General features: G+C 46.9%; 5 non-coding genes and 5 pseudogenes across 5 annotated transcripts; all 10 read left to right on the top strand.

The window, feature by feature from the left end:
* The first annotated feature begins 1,704 nt into the window (after nt 1-1,704).
* Nucleotides 1,705-1,899, top strand: LOC142500740 (U2 spliceosomal RNA). Its single transcript, XR_012803264.1, has one exon. It is a non-coding gene; the product is annotated as a U2 spliceosomal RNA (small nuclear RNA).
* Nucleotides 1,900-5,610: 3,711 nt separating this feature from the next.
* Nucleotides 5,611-5,814, top strand: LOC142500200 (U2 spliceosomal RNA; annotated as a pseudogene).
* Nucleotides 5,815-6,653: 839 nt separating this feature from the next.
* LOC142500338 (U2 spliceosomal RNA) lies at nt 6,654-6,808 on the top strand (annotated as a pseudogene).
* A 579-nt stretch (nt 6,809-7,387) lies between these two features.
* LOC142500755 (U2 spliceosomal RNA) lies at nt 7,388-7,585 on the top strand. The gene has a single exon (XR_012803275.1). It is a non-coding gene; the product is annotated as a U2 spliceosomal RNA (small nuclear RNA).
* A 3,486-nt stretch (nt 7,586-11,071) lies between these two features.
* Nucleotides 11,072-11,245, top strand: LOC142500041 (U2 spliceosomal RNA; annotated as a pseudogene).
* A 2,801-nt stretch (nt 11,246-14,046) lies between these two features.
* LOC142500190 (U2 spliceosomal RNA) lies at nt 14,047-14,224 on the top strand (annotated as a pseudogene).
* An 839-nt stretch (nt 14,225-15,063) lies between these two features.
* Nucleotides 15,064-15,218, top strand: LOC142500339 (U2 spliceosomal RNA; annotated as a pseudogene).
* Nucleotides 15,219-15,797: 579 nt separating this feature from the next.
* On the top strand, nt 15,798-15,995 carry LOC142500756 (U2 spliceosomal RNA). Its single transcript, XR_012803276.1, has one exon. It is a non-coding gene; the product is annotated as a U2 spliceosomal RNA (small nuclear RNA).
* Nucleotides 15,996-19,826: 3,831 nt separating this feature from the next.
* On the top strand, nt 19,827-20,017 carry LOC142500241 (U2 spliceosomal RNA). The gene has a single exon (XR_012802869.1). It is a non-coding gene; the product is annotated as a U2 spliceosomal RNA (small nuclear RNA).
* Nucleotides 20,018-22,818: 2,801 nt separating this feature from the next.
* On the top strand, nt 22,819-23,005 carry LOC142500254 (U2 spliceosomal RNA). The gene has a single exon (XR_012802875.1). It is a non-coding gene; the product is annotated as a U2 spliceosomal RNA (small nuclear RNA).
* Nucleotides 23,006-26,211: the final 3,206 nt, after the last annotated feature.

The raw sequence follows: 26,211 nt of genomic DNA on the forward strand, positions 1-26,211 counted from the left end.
TCTTTTGGGGGCAGCACAGCCGAGTTGGGGGGATCAAATGGAGGTACAGGAGGTGCAGAGTGTGGGGGTTTTGACCCAGGAAGAGCAGGGGGAAGGAATGGAGGTAACTGTGGGGGAAAAAAAAGCTCAAAAACGTAAGCAAGAGGTAGATGTAACGGAGGGTAGACAAGTAGAGATAAAGGGGGAGGGCCCAAGGGAGAAAATAGAGAAAACACCCGAAGGGGAAGCTGCTGAAGTGAGAAGTCAGAAGGTTTTATTAGAGAAAATGGAAGAGTTTCAGAAAGCAGTTGGAGATGTGGATTTTTGGGTGTGGGTGTTTAGAAAACAACATGTTGGGAGCAAGGATGCTCAAATTACAGAGAGACTAGATAAATTGATGTGTCAAAGGAAAAATATGTCTAAAGAGGAGTATGAGCAAAGCAAAAAAGAAGGGGTACAGTGGCTAGAATTTAGAGATGGGAAAAGAGTATACAAGGGGAGAGAGGGGGAAGAGTGGATGGAATTTGAGCAAGATATGGGTATTAGTGAGGGAGAGGAAACTCGTGATTTGGTGGTCTCTCCAGAGGTAACAATGGTGGAAGAAACCCTGGAAGATCGTTGTGTGGGGGGAGAGGAGAAAGACATAGTATTTACAGACTGGGCCCCGGAGATTTTAGATGGGATAGGCAGAAGTGATGAGAGCAGACCTATTAGGAAGGGGCAGGGAGACAAGGTAGAGAAAGTGGAAGAGGAGAGAGAAGTGAAGATAGGCCCGAGTGGAGTTGGAAGAAGGGATGTAAAAGGGCTGAGTGGTTCAGAAGAGAGTGAAGTAGCAGATCCCGTAACTATAGGAAGGAAAGGAAAAGAGGAGGAAAGAGGGAGGAAGCCAAGCGCTACACCAAGACGTAAAGTAGGTGGAACAAGTAGGAGTGAGAGTGAAGAGGGAGTAGTGTCAGGTATTGGTGAGAGTGATAGCGATTTCGTAGGGGGGACTCCAAAACAGGGAGTAACAAAATTAACGGAAGGGAAAAGTAGCCAAAAGAAGGTAGAACAAAAGAGCATAGTAGAAGTATGTACCAAAATAGTGGCAAACGAAGAGAGAGCGAGCTCGAGTAGGGTGGGGGTAGAATCTTTTTCCAAAAAAATGATAAGAAAGAAAGTAGAGGAAGTGCAAGAGATAGTGGGGGATGGAGAAGGGTGGCTGAATTTTTGGAAAGAGATAAACCCTTTTGCTGACTACATGGTAGTAATAGAGTTATTAGAAAAGGTAATTCAAATGAGAAAGCAGAGGACAGAGGCAGCCTTTAAAACTTATGCAAAAGACTATATGGAACGAATAAGAAAGAAGAAGGAATGGGCAACACGGGATCCAACCTTTTTGGGAACTATATGTTAGTGATTTCAGTTTTTCCTTAGGGAATGAACTATTCTAAGTTTTGAGTTTACGTATAGGAAGTGAAAACAGTGGTTTGGATGAATATCTTTGTTGTTTGGGGTTATTGCATGTAAAGGGGGTTTTGTTATTATTTTGAAAAGTTTTTTTGTTTTTCCTTTTCTTTGCTGAATATGTATCTTGATGTTGAATATGTAATATATGGGTGTTAAAATGTGAGATAATGTAAATTTTTTGTACATAGAGGTGTTTTTGGGAATTAAGAAATTTGAAGTTTCTGTTAGAATGTTTGATTTATTTGTGGAAATGGTTTTCTTATTTACTGTTTGTAAATATTTTGAAATGTGAATAAACATTTAAAAACAAAAAAAAAATCTGTTCTTATCAGTTTAATATCTGATACGTCCCCTATCTGGGGACCATATATTAAATGGATTTTTAGAACAGGGAGATGGAAGAAGAGCTTGCTCTGTCCACTCCACGCATTGACCTGGTATTGCAGTACCTCCAGGACCGGTGCACTTCCCTTTGGGGATATTTGGCTTGTATCAAAAAATAGAAACAAATGACTGTCTGACAGAAAAAAAACAAACATGCATTTTTGGCTCTTTCTTTTGCAAAGAAAGAAGAAGATGAAATGACGACAAAATAAAGCCTCCTTCTTTTTGCTGTGTCTTGTTTGCTCTTTTGCGTGGCTTCTTACTTTCTTTTCTTTTCAGCTCCTCCTCGCATGGAGCAGGAGTGCCGCCTGCTGCCTAGCCTAATTCAGTCCGAACGAGCAGATGCCTAAGAAACTCCTGTTGAAGCTGTATCCAAATAGCCTGCATAGCAAACACTGCAGCAGCAAGCAGCAAGCAGCAAGCAGCAAATGCCTTGACTTGCTGGCTTCTTGTCACAATGGCTGGCTGGCTGAAATGACCTGAACTGAAAAGCCCAGCCACTGGCTGCTTGCATGCTTGCTGCCTGAGTTTCATGGCAGCCCGGACGAGTCGGCTAGCAGAGAAAAAGTGGGCGGTTCCTATGCAAATAAGCAGACGAAGCCTGGTGCCGGAAAAAGAACTGGAAGCATGTGCCTTTTTGGCTGTTTGCTGGCCATGCGGGCCCCCCAGCAGTGTGTGCGGCTGCTTTTCTTTACTCCATAGAAAGTCTTTGGCTTTTGCATCCGTCGTCGTCGTCGCCGCCGCTGCTGCATAGACTCCCCGGGGCTGTGTCGGGAGGAGCGGAGGGACTGGAGGCAGGCCTGCTGGGGGAGGAGGCGAGCGGGCAGCCAGCGGCTCCCTCTGCCCTTCTCCCTAAAGCGTAGCGCCCCTGGCCGTCGGGCGGCGCTCAGGCGGGGGCCCATTTCTGGTTATCGCTTCTCGGCCTTTTGGCTCAGATCAAGTGTCTGAGTCAGGGGCTTTGCTGAGACTGTGACCCCTTGGCCCTGGATCATCGCCCCTTCGGGGGCTTAAGATCCTTGCTGCTTTTGGGGGGGCACGCCATCTCGAGCGACGAGGGGCGATCGAGAACGGAGAGCGGAGAGCGGAGAAAGTGAAGGGCCGGCACCTTGGCCTGGGGACATCGCCTTAACCGGCTTAAGTCCCCTGCTGCTTTTGGGGTGCCGCACCTAAGCTTGGAGAAGCAGAGGAATCAGCATGGCAGCCCAAACAGGGATGAGAAACTCCATCCGGTTTCTGGTTGTGGAGTCAGAGAGAAGCCGAGTTGATCTACGATGGATTGTGGAGAAAGTCCTGTGGGAGCTGATTGGCCTACATGAGGAGAAGATCCTCTGTCTACAAGATTTCCCTGCGCAGGGGATTTTTGATCTGACCTGCTTCCAGGAAGAAGATTGTTGGAACCTGTTTGAAAGATGCAAAGAGAGAGCCGAGGACCCAAACCTGAGAGGAATTAAGGTTATTCCTAGTTTCATGATGGAAGAGAAACCATTGGTACTGCATATGTACAACCCTTATGCAAGGGGTGAAGATATTATGTGGTTTCTAAAACGATACTGTGAGATGGTAAAAGGAGGAGAAGAACAAAAGAACCATTACGGTATATTTAATGGGAAAAGACGATATTGGGTGCGCTTCAGGAGAGATACGTCGTGCGTAGGAGGGGTGACACACCCACCTGCCATCTTCAATATTAAAGGAGACAGAGGCTTTTTGTTCTATCCAGGACAGCCTTTATACTGTAGACATTGTTTTAGTTACGGACATACGAAAGAAGGATGCCCAAAAACAGGAGTAGTGTGTCGGAACTGTGGGGAAGAGGGACATACTGTAAGCAGCTGTAGTGTCCCAAAAAAGTGCCACTATTGTGGAAAGAGAGGACATTTGGCAAGACAGTGCACGGAGAAAACTTATGCCCAGGCAGCAAATGAGGAGGAAACCTGTATGTCAAGTCGAGAAAAAGATGCCCAGGAGAAAAAAAAAGAAGATCAATTTTTGGAAAGTATTGCCCGGAACTTTGCTGGGGAAAAGGGGGAGGGGGGAGACTGTGGTCTGATTTTGGAGGGGGGTGGGACAATAGAGTCAGAGAATGTGCATGACCCAAGTTGGGCTGAAAGAATGGATGCTCAAGACGCACAGGGAGGGGAAGGGAAATTTGGTGAAGAGCAGGAGGAGGGAATGGAGGTCACAGTTGGGGAAAAGAAGCCCCAAAAACGTAAAAGCCAACAGGAAGCAGACAGCGTGGAAGGGAAGGAGGGCCAAGAGGGAGAGAAGAGAGAGGGGCCTAGAGAGAAAGTAGAGAGGGTTGCGAAGATAGGAAGGGAACAGATAGGAGAAATACCAAGTGGAAGTGTTTTAGAGGAGAAAATGGGAGAGTTTCAGAGGGCAGTAGGGGAAGTAGATTTCTGGGTAGAAGTTTTTAGGAAGCAACATAGAGGAAGTACAGATCAGCAAATTATTAAAAGATTAGACGAAGTAATGCACCAAAGGAAAAACATTACAAAAGAGGAATATGAAGAAATGAAAAAAGAGAATATACTTTTAGTGGAGGTGAAGGAGGGCAGAGCAGTCCTCAAGGAAAGAGAGGAGGAAAGGGAGTTTTTCAGAGATGTGGAGGATGTTAGCGAGGAGGAGGAAGTACAAGATATAGTGGTGGAGGAGACCCCGGAAAGCATCATGCCAAGGGAGAAAGAGCACAGTAATTTTGAGGGGTATCCTAGAGTTCTGGAAACTAAAACACTGGAAGCAGCTAGGAGTAGTGGGAGTGATTGGGGGTCAGTCTCCTCATCAGAAAGTGAAAGAGGAGGGGTGCAGAAAGAGGAAAAGGGACGCCCAAACAAGGAGATAGAAAGGGGGAAGATAATAGGAATGCCAACACGGAAGGTGGGAGGGACGAGTAGAAGTGAAAGTGAGGGAGGAGTTCTATCTGTGGGTGAAAGCGGGGGAGAGGAAGGGAGAAGGGAGGAAGGAAGTACCTGTAAGTTTAAAGCAATAGAGAATAAGGAAACCTCAGAGGAAATAGCTGGACCAACTAGAAGTGAGCCTGAAACCTCATCAGTGAGTGAGTCAGAAGAAAGTAAAATAACTCAGAAAAGAGACAAAAGTAAGATAGTTGTAGACACACAAACAAAAGAAAGCTGGGAGGAGATGATAGAGAAACGAAGAAAGGAATTTTGGAAGGAAATTTGGGAAATGGAAAAAGGGGAAATAGATATACAAATAATGAGGGAAAGAATAGAAGAAATGATGACAGCAAACAAATGGGCCAAAAAAACTGTGTTCTGGTGGGATGTTCAAATGTATATTAAATGGAAAAATGAATATGTTAAATTAAATGAAGAGAAAAAAGTTTTTGAGGCAAAAGGCTCAGAGCTTAGTAAAACAAAAGGAAAAAGTCTTCAAAGAATAAAACAAAGACTAGAGGAAATGAGAAAAGATTTGGAAAAAGAATTAAACGTCGGAGGTGGGGAATTAGAAGGGATAGATAGGATGGAGAAAGAATGAATTTTTGTTTAAAGAAAGTATGATAACTGATGGAACAAAAGTTTTCTATTTGATGTGTTTAGTGGGGTAATGAAAAAGTAAGGGAAAAATAGAAATGTAAATGAAATAGAATGGAAGTAAAATAGAATTATATGTAGGGGTTTCTGTAAATGTATGGGATGTTTTTTGGGGAATTTTAGAATGTATTTGACTTGCTTTTGTGAAGTAATTGAGAATTTTTGTTTGGAAAATTATGAAAGAATAATTTTTATTATATAATTTTTGTTCAAAAAGAAAATGTAAAACAAAATGTTAAATTGTATATTTTTCAAATATGCAAATAAAAAAAAAAAAAAAAAAAAAAAAAAAAAATCTGTTCTTATCAGTTTAATATCTGATACGTCCCCTATCTGGGGACCATATATTAAATGGATTTTTAGAACAGGGAGATGGAAGAAGAGCTTGCTCTGTCCACTCCACGCATTGACCTGGTATTGCAGTACCTCCAGGACCGGTGCACTTCCCTTTGGGGATATTTGGCTTGTATCAAAAAATAGAAACAAATGACTGTCTGACAGAAAAAAAACAAACATGCATTTTTGGCTCTTTCTTTTGCAAAGAAAGAAGAAGATGAAATGACGACAAAATAAAGCCTCCTTCTTTTTGCTGTGTCTTGTTTGCTCTTTTGCGTGGCTTCTTACTTTCTTTTCTTTTCAGCTCCTCCTCGCATGGAGCAGGAGTGCCGCCTGCTGCCTAGCCTAATTCAGTCCGAACGAGCAGATGCCTAAGAAACTCCTGTTGAAGCTGTATCCAAATAGCCTGCATAGCAAACACTGCAGCAGCAAGCAGCAAGCAGCAAGCAGCAAATGCCTTGACTTGCTGCCTTCTTGTCACAATGGCTGGCTGGCTGGCTGGCTGGCTGGCTGGCTGAAATGACCTGAACTGAAAAGCCCAGCCACTGGCTGCTTGCTTGCTGCCTGAGTTTCATGGCAGCCCAGACGAGTCGGCTAGCAGAGAAAAAGTGGGCGGTTCCTATGCAAATAAGCAGACGAAGCCTGGTGCCGGAAAAAGAACTGTAAGCATGTGCCTTTTTGGCTGTTTGCTGGCCATGCGGGCCCCCCAGCAGTGTGTGCGGCTGCTTTTCTTTACTCCATAGAAAGTCTTTGGCTTTTGCATCCGTCGTCGTCGTCGCCGCCGCTGCTGCATAGACTCCCCGGGGCTGTGTCGGGAGGAGCGGAGGGACTGGAGGCAGGCCTGCTGGGGGAGGAGGCGAGCGGGCAGCCAGCGGCTCCCTCTGCCCTTCTCCCTAAAGCGTAGCGCCCCCGGCCGTCGGGCGGCGCTCAGGCGGGGGCCCATTTCTGGTTATCGCTTCTCGGCCTTTTGGCTAAGATCAAGTGTAGGGTCTGTCCTGTGAAGGATGGCCCTAGTTGCATCACTTGGTCTGGTCATGGGCTGAGAGGGCGGATGCAAAGTAGCCCGGGCTTTTTAATCTTGCACCACCAGGCGTGGAAAACCTGGTGGAGTATCACTTGCTGCACTGTGGTTGGTCGTTTTGGGCGTCCGGCCACCACTTACGAGCACTTGATCTGCACTGATTTTATTGCACCGTACCCTATTTTTCCCGCACTTTGGCCCCCCTTATTGCCTTCCGCTGAGGGGACAAGCCAATATTTTTTTCACCCGCCTGGCCTTGCAAAGGGCTGGGCGTGCACTCGTGCACATTTTTTTGTGTCGTCTGTCAGAGCACTTCCTGCACTGCATCACACAGCGCACAGGAGCACTTGCACTATGAACTCTTTTTGTTTGTTGGTGTCGGGTTATAGTCACCCTTCTTTCTTCGGAGAGCGAGAAGACTAAGTGCTGGTCGGTGGTCACCCCTCCTTCGGGAAAAGACTACGGTGGGTTAGTAGGCGTACGCTGAAAACCCTAAAGACTTGGACCCTCCTGCGGCGCAGCTGCACTAGGAGGGAACGAGAAGGACGTCGGACTCTCCGGAGGAAGACGTCATGGAACCGGACTAGCCTACTCTTCGGAGAAGACTGTCACATGTGGAGCGCACCTGGTCTCACTGGACCACGAGCACGGTTTTTGAGGTGGAATCACTTTTTCACCACCCGGGCTACAGAAAAAAAAAAAAAAAAAATCTGTTCTTATCAGTTTAATATCTGATACGTCCCCTATCTGGGGACCATATATTAAATGGATTTTTAGAACAGGGAGATGGAAGAAGAGCTTGCTCTGTCCACTCCACGCATTGACCTGGTATTGCAGTACCTCCAGGACCGGTGCACTTCCCTTTGGGGATATTTGGCTTGTATCAAAAAATAGAAACAAATGACTGTCTGACAGAAAAAAAACAAACATGCATTTTTGGCTCTTTCTTTTGCAAAGAAAGAAGAAGATGAAATGACGACAAAATAAAGCCTCCTTCTTTTTGCTGTGTCTTGTTTGCTCTTTTGCGTGGCTTCTTACTTTCTTTTCTTTTCAGCTCCTCCTCGCATGGAGCAGGAGTGCCGCCTGCTGCCTAGCCTAATTCAGTCCGAACGAGCAGATGCCTAAGAAACTCCTGTTGAAGCTGTATCCAAATAGCCTGCATAGCAAACACTGCAGCAGCAAGCAGCAAGCAGCAAGCAGCAAATGCCTTGACTTGCTGCCTTCTTGTCACAATGGCTGGCTGGCTGGCTGGCTGGCTGGCTGGCTGAAATGACCTGAACTGAAAAGCCCAGCCACTGGCTGCTTGCTTGCTGCCTGAGTTTCATGGCAGCCCAGACGAGTCGGCTAGCAGAGAAAAAGTGGGCGGTTCCTATGCAAATAAGCAGACGAAGCCTGGTGCCGGAAAAAGAACTGTAAGCATGTGCCTTTTTGGCTGTTTGCTGGCCATGCGGGCCCCCCAGCAGTGTGTGCGGCTGCTTTTCTTTACTCCATAGAAAGTCTTTGGCTTTTGCATCCGTCGTCGTCGTCGCCGCCGCTGCTGCATAGACTCCCCGGGGCTGTGTCGGGAGGAGCGGAGGGACTGGAGGCAGGCCTGCTGGGGGAGGAGGCGAGCGGGCAGCCAGCGGCTCCCTCTGCCCTTCTCCCTAAAGCGTAGCGCCCCCGGCCGTCGGGCGGCGCTCAGGCGGGGGCCCATTTCTGGTTATCGCTTCTCGGCCTTTTGGCTCAGATCAAGTGTCTGAGTCAGGGGCTTTGCTGAGACTGTGACCCCTTGGCCCTGGATCATCGCCCCTTCGGGGGCTTAAGATCCTTGCTGCTTTTGGGGGGGCACGCCATCTCGAGCGACGAGGAGTGATCAAGAGCGGAGATCGGAGAGAGTGATGGGCCGGCGCCTTGGCCTGGGGACATCGCCTTAATTGGCTTAAGTCCCCTGCTGCTTTTGGGGTGCCGCACCTAGACCTTTCAGGCGGAGAGACGATGGCATCCTGGCCAAACATGAGGAATACCGTAAGGCTCCTAGTCGAGGAGGCCTTGAGAGAACGCATCGGTCTGTCGTACATCGTGGAGACGGTACTGAGAGAAGTGATGGACTGGAATTGCGAAGAAATTTTCTGCTTGCAAGATTTCCAGAAGCAAGGGCTGTTTGACCTGACCTTTAGAACCGTGGAAGATTGCTGGAACTTCTTTGAAAAGAGTAAAGTCAAAGCAAGCGATTCAAGGTTGGATGGGATTCGTTTTATCCCCAGTTTTATGCTGCAAGAGAGATCCATTATTGTGCATATGTACAACCCTTATGTGAGGAGTGAGGATATAATATCCTTTTTGAAGAGGTACTGCACAGTGGTAAGGGGGGGGGAATGCCTGACAAACCCCTTTGGAATTTTCAATGGAAAGAGACGTTTTTGGGGGTGTTTTCGTCCGGATCCGGAAAGAATGGGAGGAGTGTTATACCCCCCGGCTATTTTTAGCATTGGTGGGGATAGGGGCTTCCTGTATTACCCCGGACAGCCCTTGTTTTGCAGACATTGTCATCAATTCGGACATACAAAAGAGACATGTGAGAAAACAGGAATTGTCTGCCGGAATTGTGGAGAAGAAGGGCACACAGCTGCCACTTGTAAAGTGCTGAAAAGGTGTGATTTATGTGGAGAAAGGGGACACCTTTCTCGGAAATGCCCCAACAGGACATATGCTCAAACAGTGAGAGTTAGTGAGCCAATGGCTCCAGAGACTGCCTCAGAGTCTAGGGGATTTATCCTAAGGGTGGAGCAGAGGGAGGGAGGTCTAAAGGAGGGAGGGTCTGCGGAAGTGGCGGAAACCCCTGGTTTCTTACAAGAGGGAGAAGGGGAAGCCCTGAGCGCTCAAGGGGGAAAATGGGCGGAAAGTGTGGAGGTGCAAGAAGAGGTGGATGCTTTAAAAGAAAAGATGGATGTGTTTCAAGTGAAAGTAGGGGATTTAAAGTTTTGGGAGAACGTGATACGTAAGGCAATAAAGAATGTGAGTAATAGGGAGCTAATGAGTGAATTAGATGAGATTATGAAAAGGAGAGCGCGTATGACTGTGGAAGAATTTTTGAAAATGAAAGAGGAGCAGGTGAAATGGTTGGAGGAGGAGGATTTTAGACTGGAGGGAGAAGTAATGTTAGCAGAGGAAGCTAGGAAGAGAGAAGAGGCAGAGAGAGAAACAAGTCAAATACAGATGGAGGTGGGGGAAGGGAATGAGAGGCGGATATGGGAAGGGGTGGGGGCGGTGGAAGTAAAGGGGAAATTTGAGGATTTCCAAAAGGAAGTTGGAGATGGGTTTTTTTGGGTTAGAATCATGCGGAAAGCAAAAAAAGGGATAAGTAATAAAATGATTGGAGAGCAGCTAGACAGAATTAGAGCAATAAGGAAGGAAATGACGGAAGAGGAGTACGATGTAGTAAGAGGGGAATGGCGGAGGGAGGAAGAAGAGTGGGATAGAGAAGGAGGTGAGGGAGAGGAAGCATCGGGAGAATTGGGGTTTAAAAAAGTTGGGGGGTTTTTCTGGGATCGCCCCATCATAGGGGAGAAAATAAGGTGTTTAGAGGTAGAGGAGGTAGAGAGTCAGAGGACTCAGGAAGAGGCAATGGAGCTGTCTACGGCGGAAAAAAGAATGCTAAAACGCAGAACAGGGCAGGGGGTCATAGCAAAGCAAAAGGAGGAGAAGATTACACCTAGAAAACTGAAAGTGATGGAGAAAAAGGGGGAGAGTGAATTATCACAACAGAGTGTAAAGGTAGTCAAAAAAGAGAGTGAGGTACCGGGCCCTAGTAGAAAAGTAGGAGGAAGCAGAGTAGAAACTCCAAGGGAGGCAGCCTTGAAAGAGAAGTTAAGAGAATTTGAGGAGGAAGTTGGAGATGCACCTGGGTGGCATAAGAATCTTAAAAAGGCTTATCCATTTTGTAATGAAGAGCAGATTATGAATAAATTGGAAATTCTTTTAGCAAAGCGGAGGGAGAGTGCATCATGGGAAGAATTTAACAAATTTAGAGAGGAATTTAAAAAGATAGTATATGATGAAATGTGCAAAAATGCAGAAAAGAAAAAGTGAACAGGACGGAGGGGTAGAGGTATAGTGGTAGTATTGTGTTAGTAACAATATGTGTCCCGATGTTGTGATGTGAAGACGAGGTAATGGAAGGTGAAACTAAGAAACATGTAATTTGCTAAAAAGCCTGAAAGAGAAAGGAATTTAAGTGAGAAAATGAAATAAATGCTTTGGTTGTTAAAAATAGTATCGTGTATATATGATAATGAAATATATACTGTTTTTGTTTGTTCATTTATGAAAAGTGGAAAAACTGTAAAATTTTATCTTTAAGTTTGAATAAAAAACTTTGAAAAACAAAAAATCTGTTCTTATCAGTTTAATATCTGATACGTCCCCTATCTGGGGACCATATATTAAATGGATTTTTAGAACAGGGAGATGGAAGAAGAGCTTGCTCTGTCCACTCCACGCATTGACCTGGTATTGCAGTACCTCCAGGACCGGTGCACTTCCCTTTGGGGATATTTGGCTTGTATCAAAAAATAGAAACAAATGACTGTCTGACAGAAAAAAAACAAACATGCATTTTTGGCTCTTTCTTTTGCAAAGAAAGAAGAAGATGAAATGACGACAAAATAAAGCCTCCTTCTTTTTGCTGTGTCTTGTTTGCTCTTTTGCGTGGCTTCTTACTTTCTTTTCTTTTCAGCTCCTCCTCGCATGGAGCAGGAGTGCCGCCTGCTGCCTAGCCTAATTCAGTCCGAACGAGCAGATGCCTAAGAAACTCCTGTTGAAGCTGTATCCAAATAGCCTGCATAGCAAACACTGCAGCAGCAAGCAGCAAGCAGCAAGCAGCAAATGCCTTGACTTGCTGCCTTCTTGTCACAATGGCTGGCTGGCTGGCTGGCTGGCTGGCTGGCTGAAATGACCTGAACTGAAAAGCCCAGCCACTGGCTGCTTGCTTGCTGCCTGAGTTTCATGGCAGCCCAGACGAGTCGGCTAGCAGAGAAAAAGTGGGCGGTTCCTATGCAAATAAGCAGACGAAGCCTGGTGCCGGAAAAAGAACTGTAAGCATGTGCCTTTTTGGCTGTTTGCTGGCCATGCGGGCCCCCCAGCAGTGTGTGCGGCTGCTTTTCTTTACTCCATAGAAAGTCTTTGGCTTTTGCATCCGTCGTCGTCGTCGCCGCCGCTGCTGCATAGACTCCCCGGGGCTGTGTCGGGAGGAGCGGAGGGACTGGAGGCAGGCCTGCTGGGGGAGGAGGCGAGCGGGCAGCCAGCGGCTCCCTCTGCCCTTCTCCCTAAAGCGTAGCGCCCCCGGCCGTCGGGCGGCGCTCAGGCGGGGGCCCATTTCTGGTTATCGCTTCTCGGCCTTTTGGCTCAGATCATTGTGTCTGAGTCAGGGGCTTAGCTGGGACTGTGTCACCTTGGCCTTGCGGCATCGGCTCGAAAGAGTCTTAAGCCGCATGCTGCTTTTGGGGTGACACGCCATCCCGAGCAGTTTCGGAGGGCGAGCGATGGCGACTTTTAATGAAGTGCGCTTGAAGAACACAGTCAGATTCCTGGTTGGTGAGGAATATCGGTCGGTGGAGATGCTGAAGCGGATTGTCGAGAAGGTGCTGCGGGAGCTTTGTGATGTCGGGACGAAGAAATTGTTTTGCGTCCAGGATTTCCCTCGCCAGGGAATTTATGACGTCACGTTTCACCAAGAGGGGGATGCCTCCAAGGTGTACGAAATCTGCAAGGAAAGAGCGGAGAGTGACATGCTACGAGGGATTTCGGTAATACCTTGTTTTATGATGGAAGAGCGCCAGGTTCTTGTCCACATGTACAACCCGTACACGAGCAAGCAGAATATCACCATGTTTCTGGAAAGATATTGCTCAGTAGTGAAAGGAGGATTTGAGCAGGTGAACGTTTACGGAGTGTATAACGGGAAAAGGAAGTACTGGGTACGGTTCAAGAAAGACCCATCGTGTGTTGGAGGTGTGAGACAGCCCCCTGCCAGTTTCAGCATTGGAGGGGATCGTGGGTTTATTACCTACAAAGGACAGCCGATGTATTGTCGTAATTGTTTCACATATGGACATACTAAAGAAGGTTGTGAAAGATCGGGAGTAGTCTGCAGGGTGTGTGGCAAGGATGGGCACACTGCTGCGGGCTGTAAGGCACCCCGTAAATGTGACATTTGTGGGGAGGAGGGTCATTTGATGCGGCAGTGTACGCGGAAATCTTATGCTCAAGCAACAACGGAAGAGGAAGTGTTTGAGGAGGGAATGGAGACTGGGGGAAATATTCTGTCACCAGAAAGTGATGCAGTAGAAGAAACCCCAGAGCTTGGGGTAGATCCTTTTGTTGAGGAAATGTATTTAGAGAACTTAAAGCAAGAAAGAGAAAAGGAAGTTGGAGCAGAAGTATCCCAAAAAATAGGGGAGGGTGGAGTGAAGAAGGTGGTGAAAGTTTTGGAACAGGCCTTGGATGAGAAAATTAAGGTGTTGGCAGAGGAAGCTAGAAAAAAGGAAGAGGCAGAGATGGAACAGGGGGGAGGAGGGGAAGAAGTTTTGACAGGTGCGTCCGTTTTAAACCTGGAGGTAGAGAAGGATAAGAGAAAGGAGACTCAGGAAGAAGCAATGGAGGTGTCTGCGGCGGGAAAAAAAGTGTTAAAACGTAGAACAGAGCAGGAAGGAATAACAGAACCAAAGTGGGAGAAGGTAGCACATAGAAAACAGAAGGTTATAGAAAGTGGGAGTGATAGTTCATCTTCACAAAGTGGAGGAAGTGATCAAAAACAAAAGGGAATCAAAGTACAGAGACAAGGAAGTGGAGTAAGCGGAAGTGAGAGTAAGGGAGAAGGGAAAGTGTTAAGTGCGAGAGTGAGGGAAACCTGGCCAATGTATGGGATGCCAAGGGGAAGACTCATGGAGGACAAAGCGGAGGAGATTGAAAGCAAAGTGGGAAATAATCAGTTCTGGATGAAAGTGGTCAGAACAGAACTAAAGGGACTAACCATAGAACAGCAGGTAGACTGGCTAGAGAAGGAAGTGATTGTTAGAAGAGCAAAATCTTCAAAGGAGGATTTTGGGGTGTTTTTTGAAACTATGCAAAAGAAATATCCAGATATTAATGTAACAACACTTTATAAGTATGGTCATTTTAAATAAGGGATTTGTTGGAAGTAGAATGTGTTTTGAAGGTTTTTGTGAAGTAACTGGGATTATTTTTGTTTTGGAAAATTATGAAAGAATAATTTTTAATCTTTGCTTATAAAGTTATTATTTGAAAAGATTTATTATTTACTGTCTGTAAATATGTGAAATGTGAATAAACATTTAAAAACAAAAAAAAATCTGTTCTTATCAGTTTAATATCTGATACGTCCCCTATCTGGGGACCATATATTAAATGGATTTTTAGAACAGGGAGATGGAAGAAGAGCTTGCTCTGTCCACTCCACGCATTGACCTGGTATTGCAGTACCTCCAGGACCGGTGCACTTCCCTTTGGGGATATTTGGCTTGTATCAAAAAATAGAAACAAATGACTGTCTGACAGAAAAAAAACAAACATGCATTTTTGGCTCTTTCTTTTGCAAAGAAAGAAGAAGATGAAATGACGACAAAATAAAGCCTCCTTCTTTTTGCTGTGTCTTGTTTGCTCTTTTGCGTGGCTTCTTACTTTCTTTTCTTTTCAGCTCCTCCTCGCATGGAGCAGGAGTGCCGCCTGCTGCCTAGCCTAATTCAGTCCGAACGAGCAGATGCCTAAGAAACTCCTGTTGAAGCTGTATCCAAATAGCCTGCATAGCAAACACTGCAGCAGCAAGCAGCAAGCAGCAAGCAGCAAATGCCTTGACTTGCTGCCTTCTTGTCACAATGGCTGGCTGGCTGGCTGGCTGGCTGGCTGGCTGAAATGACCTGAACTGAAAAGCCCAGCCACTGGCTGCTTGCTTGCTGCCTGAGTTTCATGGCAGCCCAGACGAGTCGGCTAGCAGAGAAAAAGTGGGCGGTTCCTATGCAAATAAGCAGACGAAGCCTGGTGCCGGAAAAAGAACTGTAAGCATGTGCCTTTTTGGCTGTTTGCTGGCCATGCGGGCCCCCCAGCAGTGTGTGCGGCTGCTTTTCTTTACTCCATAGAAAGTCTTTGGCTTTTGCATCCGTCGTCGTCGTCGCCGCCGCTGCTGCATAGACTCCCCGGGGCTGTGTCGGGAGGAGCGGAGGGACTGGAGGCAGGCCTGCTGGGGGAGGAGGCGAGCGGGCAGCCAGCGGCTCCCTCTGCCCTTCTCCCTAAAGCGTAGCGCCCCCGGCCGTCGGGCGGCGCTCAGGCGGGGGCCCATTTCTGGTTATCGCTTCTCGGCCTTTTGGCTAAGATCAAGTGTAGGGTCTGTCCTGTGAAGGATGGCCCTAGTTGCATCACTTGGTCTGGTCATGGGCTGAGAGGGCGGATGCAAAGTAGCCCGGGCTTTTTAATCTTGCACCACCAGGCGTGGAAAACCTGGTGGAGTATCACTTGCTGCACTGTGGTTGGTCGTTTTGGGCGTCCGGCCACCACTTACGAGCACTTGATCTGCACTGATTTTATTGCACCGTACCCTATTTTTCCCGCACTTTGGCCCCCCTTATTGCCTTCCGCTGAGGGGACAAGCCAATATTTTTTTCACCCGCCTGGCCTTGCAAAGGGCTGGGCGTGCACTCGTGCACATTTTTTTGTGTCGTCTGTCAGAGCACTTCCTGCACTGCATCACACAGCGCACAGGAGCACTTGCACTATGAACTCTTTTTGTTTGTTGGTGTCGGGTTATAGTCACCCTTCTTTCTTCGGAGAGCGAGAAGACTAAGTGCTGGTCGGTGGTCACCCCTCCTTCGGGAAAAGACTACGGTGGGTTAGTAGGCGTACGCTGAAAACCCTAAAGACTTGGACCCTCCTGCGGCGCAGCTGCACTAGGAGGGAACGAGAAGGACGTCGGACTCTCCGGAGGAAGACGTCATGGAACCGGACTAGCCTACTCTTCGGAGAAGACTGTCACATGTGGAGCGCACCTGGTCTCACTGGACCACGAGCACGGTTTTTGAGGTGGAATCACTTTTTCACCACCCGGGCTACAGAAAAAAAAAAAAAAAAAATCTGTTCTTATCAGTTTAATATCTGATACGTCCCCTATCTGGGGACCATATATTAAATGGATTTTTAGAACAGGGAGATGGAAGAAGAGCTTGCTCTGTCCACTCCACGCATTGACCTGGTATTGCAGTACCTCCAGGACCGGTGCACTTCCCTTTGGGGATATTTGGCTTGTATCAAAAAATAGAAACAAATGACTGTCTGACAGAAAAAAAACAAACATGCATTTTTGGCTCTTTCTTTTGCAAAGAAAGAAGAAGATGAAATGACGACAAAATAAAGCCTCCTTCTTTTTGCTGTGTCTTGTTTGCTCTTTTGCGTGGCTTCTTACTTTCTTTTCTTTTCAGCTCCTCCTCGCATGGAGCAGGAGTGCCGCCTGCTGCCTAGCCTAATTCAGTCCGAACGAGCAGATGCCTAAGAAACTCCTGTTGAAGCTGTATCCAAATAGCCTGCATAGCAAACACTGCAGCAGCAAGCAGCAAGCAGCAAGCAGCAAATGCCTTGACTTGCTGCCTTCTTGTCACAATGGCTGGCTGGCTGGCTGGCTGGCTGGCTGGCTGAAATGACCTGAACTGAAAAGCCCAGCCACTGGCTGCTTGCTTGCTGCCTGAGTTTCATGGCAGCCCAGACGAGTCGGCTAGCAGAGAAAAAGTGGGCGGTTCCTATGCAAATAAGCAGACGAAGCCTGGTGCCGGAAAAAGAACTGTAAGCATGTGCCTTTTTGGCTGTTTGCTGGCCATGCGGGCCCCCCAGCAGTGTGTGCGGCTGCTTTTCTTTACTCCATAGAAAGTCTTTGGCTTTTGCATCCGTCGTCGTCGTCGCCGCCGCTGCTGCATAGACTCCCCGGGGCTGTGTCGGGAGGAGCGGAGGGACTGGAGGCAGGCCTGCTGGGGGAGGAGGCGAGCGGGCAGCCAGCGGCTCCCTCTGCCCTTCTCCCTAAAGCGTAGCGCCCCCGGCCGTCGGGCGGCGCTCAGGCGGGGGCCCATTTCTGGTTATCGCTTCTCGGCCTTTTGGCTAAGACCAAGTGTCTGAAACCAGAAGGCCATCAGAGAGAGGAAAGGGCCGGCACCTTTGCCTTGTGACATCGCCCCCGGGCTAAAGTCACATGCTGCTTTTGGGGTGCCGCACCTAGGCTCTTCGGGAAGGCGAGAGCGACAGAGATGGCTGCGGGAGCGAGCCTAAAGAACACGTTGCGGTTCCTGGTGGAGGAGACGGAGAGAGACCGAGTTGGACTGACTTTCTTTGTGGAGAAGGTGCTGAGAGAGGTCGTTGAGCTGGAGGCGGCAAGGATCTTCTGTTTACAGGACTTCCCAAGGCAGGGAATCTTCGATTTGACCCTTTGTGAAGAGTATGACTGCCTGAACGTCCTTAAGAAGTGCAAAGATGCTGCAGGAGAGCCAAACATGCGTGGAATCAGCATTGTGCCCAGCTACATTATGGAGGAAAGAGCAGTGGTTGTACATATGTACAATCCATACACTCAGAAGGAAGACATTATTCTCTTCCTAAAGAGATACTGCACTATGGTGAGAGGAGGGGTGGAGCTGAGGAACCCTTATAATATGTTCAACTCGAAAAGGCGCTTTTGGGTGCGTTTCAAAACGGACGAATCTACTATTGGTGGAGTGATGCACCCGCCGTCGAGCTTCAGCATTGGTGGTAATAGAGGTTTCCTCTTTTACTCGGGACAGCCGCTATATTGTAGGAACTGTTTAAAGTACGGCCACACAAAGGAGAACTGTGAAAAAATGGGTGCGGTGTGCCGTAATTGTGGAGTGGAGGGACACACAGCTGCGCACTGTACAACTCCTAAAAAATGTGATTTATGTGGGGAAGGAGGCCATTTGTTTCGTCAGTGCCCAAAGAAAAGAAGTTATGCTCAAGCGACTAACGGTGGAGCGTTTGAGAGGAGTGTATCTCAAATCGAAGAGATGGACATTTCATGGGGTGGGCAGCCAACAGAAGCCCAAAGGAGAGATGAAGATCGTTTTGTAGACTCTTTTGTACAGGGTGTTACTGGGGATGGGGGAGGAGGAGCGGAGAGGGTGGGGGAAGGCTTGATCCATTTCTCAAGAGCTAGAGCACAAGAGGGATCACAGCAGAGTTGGGCAGTAAGAATGGAGGCGAAGGATAAGAGTGAAACAATCCAAGAGAGTCAGGAGGAAGGGATGGAGGGTATAATTGGGGAGAAAAAAACGCAGAAGCGTAAACAAATAGAGGAAGTACCAAAGGGTAAAGATAGCCGGGGAGAGGAAGTGAGTGAAGGCCCTAGGGAAAAAATGGAGAAAGTACCAAAAGGGGACTTAGAAGAAAGTAGTGTCTTAAAAGAGAAAATGGAGGATTTTGAAAAAGCAGTGGGAAATGTTCAGTTTTGGGTAAGGATCTTTCGTAAACAGCATGGTGGAAGTAATGATGGGCAAATAATAGATAGATTAGAGAAAATAATGCATCAAAGAAAAAATGTGTAAAAAAAGGAATTTGAGCAAATCAGAAAGGAGCATGAGGAGTGGGAAGGGAAAAAAGCATTAGAGGGGGAGATAGAAGGGTCTCAGGGCATCGACCTTTTATCAGAGACGATAATTGGGGAAGAAACTCCAGAAAGTAAGGCAGGAGAAGGAAAAAGGGCAAAGGAAGATATTTTAGAGGAAAGGAAAGAGGAGAAAATGGATACAGAGGGAGCGGGAAGTATAGTGAATGAATCTTCAGATGACTTCATAGGCTATCCCAAAATATTTAAAATGCAAAGTCAGAGAGAAATAGAAACAAGTTTAAGGGAGGAAGGGGGGGGGTTAAACCCCTCTTTGGGAAGCGAAAGAGAAGAAGTACAAAGAAGGGAAGGAGATAGACCTAGTGGAATAGGGGGGAAGAAAGGAAAGGGAAAAAAGAAAAAGAAACACCAACCCCAGTATGATGTGAGCATAGAAGAAAGAGAGGAGCAGGGGAGACTAAGAGCGATAGGGAAAAAATGGTCCTATGAGGAGTGTGTTGAGAAATGGGGGGTAAAGTACTGGGAACACTTGATTAAATGGATAGATGTTAGGAAAAGTTTGGAAAAAGAGAATGTTAAAAATAGAGCAAAAATAGAGAAAATAGAGTATGATGTAAACAAAGAGTTAGAAGAGTGTGAAAGAAGGGTGGAGGAAGAACAGAGAGGAAGTAGTGAATCAGACTCAGACAGTTATAGTGAGGAAGAAGAACAGAGAGAGCAGAGTGACCAAGAAAAGGAGAAAGAGAGTCATACAAGTAAGGAGGGGGAAAGAGAGAAATCAACAGAGATGCCAGAACGGAAAGTGGGGGGCACAAGTAGAAGTGAAAGTGAGGGAGGGGTAATGTCGATGGGAGAGAGTGGGGATGATAAAGCCCTAAAAATTGTGGAAAAAAAAACCTTTTGGGGAGAAATTCACGACATGTGTAGGAGAAAAGTAGCGAATAAAGAGATATTAGAAAGAACAGAAGTCTGGATAAAACAAGAAAACTGGGAAAGGGATGACATGCTATGGAGGGTACGAATGTACATGAAATGGGGTGGAGAGCACAAGGCAACTGTTGATAGGTGTAAAATATGGAGGGAGAAACAAGAGAATTTGACTCTTAGTAAAGAAGAGGATGAAGAATATAAAAAGGATTCTATAAGAATAAAAAGAATGGTAGCGGAGGTGAATGAAGAAATAGAAAGTGCCTTGAGATAAAGATAACAAAGACTTTGTGTGTGGGGTTGTATTTAGGATAAGATATAGAATGTATATAGTGTAATTAATTATAGACTAAAATTCGAAAGGAAAGTGATAATGTGAAATTATGGAATATAGGTTGGTATGTGTAAACACTATGAAGTATATAGGAAGTATGTGAAATTATGAAATGTAGGTTAGTATGTTTTAAAAAATATTATGACATATATATGCTAAAGAAATGTATACTGTTATTGGTTATTTTTTTGAAAAAGTGGAAAAAATTGTAAAACTTTATCTTTATGTTTGAATAAAAAAACTTTGAAAAAAAAAAAAAAAAAAAAAAAAAAAAATCTGTTCTTATCAGTTTAATATCTGATACGTCCCCTATCTGGGGACCATATATTAAATGGATTTTTAGAACAGGGAGATGGAAGAAGAGCTTGCTCTGTCCACTCCACGCATTGACCTGGTATTGCAGTACCTCCAGGACCGGTGCACTTCCCTTTGGGGATATTTGGCTTGTATCAAAAAATAGAAACAAATGACTGTCTGACAGAAAAAAAACAAACATGCATTTTTGGCTCTTTCTTTTGCAAAGAAAGAAGAAGATGAAATGACGACAAAATAAAGCCTCCTTCTTTTTGCTGTGTCTTGTTTGCTCTTTTGCGTGGCTTCTTACTTTCTTTTCTTTTCAGCTCCTCCTCGCATGGAGCAGGAGTGCCGCCTGCTGCCTAGCCTAATTCAGTCCGAACGAGCAGATGCCTAAGAAACTCCTGTTGAAGCTGTATCCAAATAGCCTGCATAGCAAACACTGCAGCAGCAAGCAGCAAGCAGCAAGCAGCAAATGCCTTGACTTGCTGCCTTCTTGTCACAATGGCTGGCTGGCTGGCTGGCTGGCTGGCTGGCTGAAATGACCTGAACTGAAAAGCCCAGCCACTGGCTGCTTGCTTGCTGCCTGAGTTTCATGGCAGCCCAGACGAGTCGGCTAGCAGAGAAAAAGTGGGCGGTTCCTATGCAAATAAGCAGACGAAGCCTGGTGCCGGAAAAAGAACTGTAAGCATGTGCCTTTTTGGCTGTTTGCTGGCCATGCGGGCCCCCCAGCAGTGTGTGCGGCTGCTTTTCTTTACTCCATAGAAAGTCTTTGGCTTTTGCATCCGTCGTCGTCGTCGCCGCCGCTGCTGCATAGACTCCCCGGGGCTGTGTCGGGAGGAGCGGAGGGACTGGAGGCAGGCCTGCTGGGGGAGGAGGCGAGCGGGCAGCCAGCGGCTCCCTCTGCCCTTCTCCCTAAAGCGTAGCGCCCCCGGCCGTCGGGCGGCGCTCAGGCGGGGGCCCATTTCTGGTTATCGCTTCTCGGCCTTTTGGCTCAGATCATTGTGTCTGAGTCAGGGGCTTAGCTGGGACTGTGTCACCTTGGCCTTGCGGCATCGGCTCGAAAGAGTCTTAAGCCGCATGCTGCTTTTGGGGTGACACGCCATCCCGAGCAGTTTCGGAGGGCGAGCGATGGCGACTTTTAATGAAGTGCGCTTGAAGAACACAGTCAGATTCCTGGTTGGTGAGGAATATCGGTCGGTGGAGATGCTGAAGCGGATTGTCGAGAAGGTGCTGCGGGAGCTTTGTGATGTCGGGACGAAGAAATTGTTTTGCGTCCAGGATTTCCCTCGCCAGGGAATTTATGACGTCACGTTTCACCAAGAGGGGGATGCCTCCAAGGTGTACGAAATCTGCAAGGAAAGAGCGGAGAGTGACATGCTACGAGGGATTTCGGTAATACCTTGTTTTATGATGGAAGAGCGCCAGGTTCTTGTCCACATGTACAACCCGTACACGAGCAAGCAGAATATCACCATGTTTCTGGAAAGATATTGCTCAGTAGTGAAAGGAGGATTTGAGCAGGTGAACGTTTACGGAGTGTATAACGGGAAAAGGAAGTACTGGGTACGGTTCAAGAAAGACCCATCGTGTGTTGGAGGTGTGAGACAGCCCCCTGCCAGTTTCAGCATTGGAGGGGATCGTGGGTTTATTACCTACAAAGGACAGCCGATGTATTGTCGTAATTGTTTCACATATGGACATACTAAAGAAGGTTGTGAAAGATCGGGAGTAGTCTGCAGGGTGTGTGGCAAGGATGGGCACACTGCTGCGGGCTGTAAGGCACCCCGTAAATGTGACATTTGTGGGGAGGAGGGTCATTTGATGCGGCAGTGTACGCGGAAATCTTATGCTCAAGCAACAACGGAAGAGGAAGTGTTTGAGGAGGGAATGGAGACTGGGGGAAATATTCTGTCACCAGAAAGTGATGCAGTAGAAGAAACCCCAGAGCTTGGGGTAGATCCTTTTGTTGAGGAAATGTATTTAGAGAACTTAAAGCAAGAAAGAGAAAAGGAAGTTGGAGCAGAAGTATCCCAAAAAATAGGGGAGGGTGGAGTGAAGAAGGTGGTGAAAGTTTTGGAACAGGCCTTGGATGAGAAAATTAAGGTGTTGGCAGAGGAAGCTAGAAAAAAGGAAGAGGCAGAGATGGAACAGGGGGGAGGAGGGGAAGAAGTTTTGACAGGTGCGTCCGTTTTAAGCCTGGAGGTAGAGAAGGATAAGAGAAAGGAGACTCAGGAAGAAGCAATGGAGGTGTCTGCGGCGGGAAAAAAAGTGTTAAAACGTAGAACAGAGCAGGAAGGAATAACAGAACCAAAGTGGGAGAAGGTAGCACATAGAAAACAGAAGGTTATAGAAAGTGGGAGTGATAGTTCATCTTCACAAAGTGGAGGAAGTGATCAAAAACAAAAGGGAATCAAAGTACAGAGACAAGGAAGTGGAGTAAGCGGAAGTGAGAGTAAGGGAGAAGGGAAAGTGTTAAGTGCGAGAGTGAGGGAAACCTGGCCAATGTATGGGATGCCAAGGGGAAGACTCATGGAGGACAAAGCGGAGGAGATTGAAAGCAAAGTGGGAAATAATCAGTTCTGGATGAAAGTGGTCAGAACAGAACTAAAGGGACTAACCATAGAACAGCAGGTAGACTGGCTAGAGAAGGAAGTGATTGTTAGAAGAGCAAAATCTTCAAAGGAGGATTTTGGGGTGTTTTTTGAAACTATGCAAAAGAAATATCCAGATATTAATGTAACAACACTTTATAAGTATGGTCATTTTAAATAAGGGATTTGTTGGAAGTAGAATGTGTTTTGAAGGTTTTTGTGAAGTAACTGGGATTATTTTTGTTTTGGAAAATTATGAAAGAATAATTTTTAATCTTTGCTTATAAAGTTATTATTTGAAAAGATTTATTATTTACTGTCTGTAAATATGTGAAATGTGAATAAACATTTAAAAACAAAAAAAAAAAAAAAAAATCTGTTCTTATCAGTTTAATATCTGATACGTCCCCTATCTGGGGACCATATATTAAATGGATTTTTAGAACAGGGAGATGGAAGAAGAGCTTGCTCTGTCCACTCCACGCATTGACCTGGTATTGCAGTACCTCCAGGACCGGTGCACTTCCCTTTGGGGATATTTGGCTTGTATCAAAAAATAGAAACAAATGACTGTCTGACAGAAAAAAAACAAACATGCATTTTTGGCTCTTTCTTTTGCAAAGAAAGAAGAAGATGAAATGACGACAAAATAAAGCCTCCTTCTTTTTGCTGTGTCTTGTTTGCTCTTTTGCGTGGCTTCTTACTTTCTTTTCTTTTCAGCTCCTCCTCGCATGGAGCAGGAGTGCCGCCTGCTGCCTAGCCTAATTCAGTCCGAACGAGCAGATGCCTAAGAAACTCCTGTTGAAGCTGTATCCAAATAGCCTGCATAGCAAACACTGCAGCAGCAAGCAGCAAGCAGCAAGCAGCAAATGCCTTGACTTGCTGCCTTCTTGTCACAATGGCTGGCTGGCTGGCTGGCTGGCTGGCTGGCTGAAATGACCTGAACTGAAAAGCCCAGCCACTGGCTGCTTGCTTGCTGCCTGAGTTTCATGGCAGCCCAGACGAGTCGGCTAGCAGAGAAAAAGTGGGCGGTTCCTATGCAAATAAGCAGACGAAGCCTGGTGCCGGAAAAAGAACTGTAAGCATGTGCCTTTTTGGCTGTTTGCTGGCCATGCGGGCCCCCCAGCAGTGTGTGCGGCTGCTTTTCTTTACTCCATAGAAAGTCTTTGGCTTTTGCATCCGTCGTCGTCGTCGCCGCCGCTGCTGCATAGACTCCCCGGGGCTGTGTCGGGAGGAGCGGAGGGACTGGAGGCAGGCCTGCTGGGGGAGGAGGCGAGCGGGCAGCCAGCGGCTCCCTCTGCCCTTCTCCCTAAAGCGTAGCGCCCCCGGCCGTCGGGCGGCGCTCAGGCGGGGGCCCATTTCTGGTTATCGCTTCTCGGCCTTTTGGCTAAGATCAAGTATCTTAAGTCAGAGGGCCAGCTGGGACTGTACCTCCTTGGCCTTACAGCATCGACCCCTCGGGGTCTTAAGCTGTCTGCTGCTTTTGGGGAGGTGCGCCATCCTGAGCGTTTCGTTGGGAGCCAATAAAGAGCTGGGACTGTGCCTCCTTGGCCTTGCAGCATCGGCCCTTCGGGGTCTTAAGCTGTATTGCTGCTTTTGGGGAGGTGCGCCATCCCGAGCGTTTCGTAGGGCGCAATAAGAGTCGAGCTGGCGGTCCGACCCCCAGGATAGCCCCTCGGGGCTACATCTGGGCATAGCTACTATCGGGCTTCGTTAAGCCAGGGGAGAAGAAGGATGGTGGATAACAGTCCGCAAGTGGAGAGAACCATCCGGTTCCAGTTGGATGCTGGATATCGCCAAAGACATGGAGGAAGGAAAATGGATAAATACATCGCGATTGACCTACTGAGAGATCTATTCGGGATGCATACATCGCAGATCTACTGCATGCAGGAGTTCTTCAGGCAGGGTTACTATGACGTGACCTTTATGAATGATGGAGACTGCATGATGGTGTTTGAAGAGGCCAAAAAATTGGCTAGGAACGAGAAGCTTGAGGGAATTACCTTAATCCCTTGCTTTACATTGGGGGAGCGTATAATCACAGTACATGTGTACAACCCTTACCTGCCTCCAAGTGATTTGGACTGTTTCTTGAGAAGATATTGCGAGTCAGTAAAGGGAGGAGATATACTGAGAAACTCTGTGGGTATCTTCAATGGGAAATACAGATACAGATGTACCCTCAAAAAAGACCCTGAGGGTATAGGAGGAGTAATGCACCCGCCAGGTGTGTTCAGCATTGGAGGGAAAAGAGGATTCCTTACATATCCAGGGCAACCTTCGTACTGTCGTAAGTGCCTCAAGTATGGACATACAAGGGACACATGCACTATGGATAACGTTTTTTTATGCCGAAACTGTAACCAACCAGGACATTTTGCGGCAGAATGCTCCGCCGGGAAAAAGTGCGACATATGCGGTGAAAGGGGGCACGTGTACAGGAAGTGTCCCCAGCGTAATGGTGATGCTGAGCAGACCTATGGTGCTCAGACCTATGCTGATGCAACCCAAAGGGAAGCCAGATGGGAGAGAGAAAACCCGGAGCAAGCAGCTGCAGAAAGACGAGAAAGAGCTGAGAGACAAAAGAAAGACACCCCGAGAGAGGACCCAGAGGAGGAGAAAGAGTCTGATACAGAAGAGACCGCGCAGATAAGAGAGATCCCCGAGATGTCTCATGAGGAGTTAATTCCAGAGGGGGAGGCAGTCCTAACTGACAAACAATGGGTGGCAGATCTGGAGGAAGGGGTGATGGAGGAGGACAAGGAGGAGGGTGAAAAGGAGTCCGGCGGTTGGGAAACAGTGAGCCCTTCAAAACACAACAAAAAAAGAAAGAAGCAAGAAAAGATTTTTGCCCCTTCTAAAGCAAGATTTTTAGGAGCAGAAGCAAAAATTGAAAGCAGCAATGGAGGAAGCACGCCTTCACCGACAGGGGAGAAGGTGATCCAAGAAGAAGATGACATACCTTCAGAGGCACCAGAGAGCCCCTTTGTTCTTACAGGGCTAACAGATGGTCAAAGATCACCAGGGGGGGAGGCTGGGCTTTTTTCAGTGGAGCAAAATTTGGACATTATGATGGAGATGAGCAATGTTCCGATTCTTCCTTTTGACGAGGGGGGAGGGGGGCATCAGCATGGCGAGATGTTGGAGTTCGAGGAGGACAAAAAGGCACGATAAGTATGAGACTTTGTTTCTTTATGAATCTTATTGAATGGCGCTGATTATTGCCTCCTTGAATGTGAGGAGCCTGAAAACAAAGGCAAGAAGGTTATTGATCTTGGATTTTGTTGCGGATCAAAAATGTGACATTGTGTGTTTACAGGAATGTGGCATAACAGAAGCTCCACAGGAGAAAGAGTGGGCCTGGGGACCATCAGTGTGGTCGGGTAGCCAGGAGAATAGGAATAGTGGGGTGGGTGTTTTGTTTAAAGGGTATGATTTTGTAATTAAAAAAACAGAGGTGATAGACCCTGGGAGGTTGATGGTGGTTTTTTTTATATGGAAGGGGAAATGTTTCCGTATCTTTAACATGTATGCCTCTCCAGTTAAAAAACTAAGGGAGGAGTTGTTTGAAAAATTGCGTTTATTTCTGCCAGGGAGGGATCCGACCTTTGTGGTGGGGGATTTTAATTGTGTTTTGTGTGAGGAGGACAGAGAAGGTGGAGCAGAGAGGTGTAGACCGGATGGTACAAGCATACAGATAAAAAGTATAATAAATGACTATAATTTGGTTG

This window comes from Ascaphus truei, chromosome 7 (genome assembly GCF_040206685.1).
Source record: "Ascaphus truei isolate aAscTru1 chromosome 7, aAscTru1.hap1, whole genome shotgun sequence".
Classification (NCBI taxonomy): domain Eukaryota; kingdom Metazoa; phylum Chordata; class Amphibia; order Anura; family Ascaphidae; genus Ascaphus; species Ascaphus truei.